General features: G+C 41.9%; 1 long non-coding RNA gene across 1 annotated transcript; it reads right to left on the bottom strand.

The window, feature by feature from the left end:
- Nucleotides 1-291: 291 nt before the first annotated feature.
- LOC124192261 lies at nucleotides 292-2,109 on the bottom strand. The gene is made up of 3 exons (XR_006873624.1): nucleotides 1,930-2,109; nucleotides 1,640-1,756; nucleotides 292-1,423 (listed from the first exon to the last, which is right to left on the bottom strand). It is a non-coding gene; the product is annotated as an uncharacterized LOC124192261 (long non-coding RNA).
- Nucleotides 2,110-3,311: the final 1,202 nt, after the last annotated feature.

Consider the following 3,311-nt stretch of genomic DNA (forward strand, 5'->3'; position numbering starts at 1 on the left):
TCTTCTTCCCTTCATGCTCCATCAAGGACAGGTGCTCTCGCTGTCTTGTTTTTCGGCAGCTTTTTTTTTTATTTTTCTGCTGGCCGTTCTGTGCGCATACACACTCGGCACCAGCAATCACCATCTCAAAACACCGGTTGGATTCGGATTGGATTGGATCTGTTTCTTCTCTTTTTTACGGTGGGGGGTAGTTGGTTACTCGACAGGAGCAACCGGTCCATTATTTCCCTGTTTCTTGTAAATCAATCTCTCTCTCACACACAAGGAAAGCAAAAAAAAAAAAAGCAAGAACTACCATCCCCCCAACACACAAGGGCCTTACTATCTACCATGTATAATAGCATCAACCCCCCACATCGCATATTCATTTATACAGCAGTTATATACCGTATATAACGAGAGTGAATGGAGGAAATCGGTCTTCTATCTTTCCTTATTTCTTCGCTCTGTTATACGCGTTGCACAGGTCGGAAATTCGATTTCTATTCTTCTTCTCATTTTGATTGACTTTTGGGGTATTTCTTTTTTCTCTCTCTCCTTTGTTATAGACCAATCGAACCACATAGGGAGGTGAAATGTATGGAGTGAGTGTTGTTTGGTTCACATCTCTCACCACCATCAGCCCAGCAATGACACACGAACACAAGGTGAACCAGCTTTTGGAAACGGACGTTACCGTCCAGGGCCAGGCCATGTTGTTCTCAGTTGTTCACCTCGAGTGATGGATTGTTTGATATTAACATTTCTCTCTCAAAGTTCCCTTTTTTTTGCTTCCTTTTTCCTTTTATTTCATCTTCTATCTGAGAAAAATGGTACGGATGAACTGGAAAATTAACTGCCTACGATATTTACGCTACACATATCAAATCGGGAACCAGGAATTGCCGGTGTGGTGGCAAGCCCCTTTAGATGTAAAAAATTATTCAAGTTTCACTTTGCTTCAAGTGTTTCAAGTTCAAAAATTTCTGAATTTGATTGTTTACCAACAGACAAAGTTGCGAGGTAACAAAAACAGGCCTGATCTGTTGTCGTTCTACACGTGAGCATGAACCCTGACTGAGAAAAACAAAAACAGCGAGATAAAAAAGTTTCGGCCAACTGCATGGCCCAGGAATAATCGTACTCCATATTCCGCAACGATTGAAAATCAACACCACCAAATTTTCAAAAAGGAAGGATAGAGATGAATTTGTCCTACCTTTGAGCCTGGGAAAAACAGCCAGGCATCCACATGTGCTCCATCCAGCCACATAAAAGTTGAATCCACCAGAGGAGGGATAGGTAAAAGGGAGTCCTCGTGAATACACCCACACTCGCATGGGCGTACACGAGAACATTTAAGAAAGGGGAATGGAAGAGATCCTTAACTCGGTCGACACTGGGTGCTGCTGGAAGTTTCCCCAATTTAACAGATGATGTTTACCTAAATATGAAATTTCAACAATGAGTTACAAAAAATATTTACAGAAACAATAACAATCAAGGAAAAGTTGAAAATAAGACTTTGTAAACCAGGGGTAAACCCTAATTATTAATAAACAGGAGAATTGAAGGTTTCCACTGCAAGGATGATGCAAGTCATGCATCATTAAAAAATCTGGCAGGTATGCAGGTTAATAAAAGTAACGAAAATTATTACCTAAGTTATGATGCTGTGATTGTTGCTGATGTCATCAGTCAAATCATACGACTGGAGGTCCAGCACAACAGCACAAACAAAACTTTGCTGTTACGATGGCTGGCTCAGGCCTCAAATCTGCACAGAGGAAAAGGTTACATGTAGTGCAGAAAAACTGCCATGCATCGACAAGGGGATAAATAATGCTAGTCACTTAGTCAGGAAGACCCAATTCACAAACTTGGAACAAGTTTAACTCTTCTAATTAAGCTCTCGTAGTCGGTCATCCCATTTCTATTGTGAGTATTTACCCGCCAAACAGCATGGAGTGGAGAGCATGGAAAGCTGCGACACCAAAGTTGACATGACGATGATCCCATTTTTGTAATTTTATTTTGTGCACACACACACGTCCAAAAAAACTTATCGTTCCGTTTTTCTTTGTAATGTTTGCAGGGACTCTCTCCATAGTCCATACCCATGATGTTAGCTCCTTTTCAAAACTTGTAAACGAAAACGAGAGCAGACGACACTAATATTCTAATTAGCAACTTAAGATATCGATTAGAATTTGTTAAAAATCGATCCCCTTCCCTAATAAATCCAAACCGTCAAAAACGATAAAAGCGGTTTTCTCCCCCCGCATTCGACATCCGCTGAACGGATCGGAATTATTTTCAAATCAAATTGTTCGTCTCAACAACTTTGATTAAGCCCTCCCACCACAGACAAGATCAAAGTAATAAAGTTTGCACGAAACCCGCAAATAGACCGAAAACCCGCCCTAATAACACCCTCAAGGACACTCTTGGAAGCCAAGAGTGAAAAAATATACTAGACAAGTTGGCGTGATTCTCCGCCGTCTTGTTACTGGGCATATCCTCCGCCATGGGCGCTCAGTAACTATGATAAGAAATCATTCCAATGGCCCCCACTGAGCTGTCAATTATAAGACGACACGACAGACCTTTTTTCATTGTTTTGCGCAAGATCTCATTAGGAGACGGTGACTATGCGCTGAGTTGTATGTGCATACCCGTGTACCTTGAGCTCTCGTCAAACATCAACTCCGAAACTGGGCTGCATGTATTTGCCCAGTCTCGGAAGTCTCCTCAAGTCCCCGCGACAGCAGATGAGAATAGAAAACGAATGAAACGAAAAAGAAAAAAAAAAGAGACGACCAACAACGGCCATTCGAGACTCTGTAAGGTAAACACGTCTCCCTCCCTCAACAAGGGTCCCGTCCATGTCAAATGCCTTTTCCATGCGAGCTGAGCTATGTGTGTGTCCTGTTCTAAACGAGCGCATAATGCTCGGTCATTGAGTCCACACTTTGAATCGACGCCATTTCCCCCCTATTTCTTCGTTTCTTTTTCTCTTCCCAACAAGTACCAAATTTTGGACTTCAAAATGTGTTTCTTTCTTCTCTTTTTTTCCACCTTTTCGACTCGTTGCTGGAACTTTATTGTTGACCAATCACACGAACTCCATTCGTCTCACAAACGCGCAACGTTCGCATTCCGCACATCCGTTTTCCGAGAGCTGCGTATAATGCACCACTACTGGCGTGTCAACAGCAAACGACAAATATTATGCAGCGCAGTATAATGTTATTATATAAATACTGTCAAAGTGTGCAGAGTCAACTGCGAATTTTCCTCCATCGCTAATTGAATAGACATAACTCGTCATG

Source organism: Daphnia pulex, chromosome 4, assembly GCF_021134715.1.
Source record: "Daphnia pulex isolate KAP4 chromosome 4, ASM2113471v1".
NCBI classification, from domain to species: Eukaryota; Metazoa; Arthropoda; class Branchiopoda; order Diplostraca; family Daphniidae; genus Daphnia; species Daphnia pulex.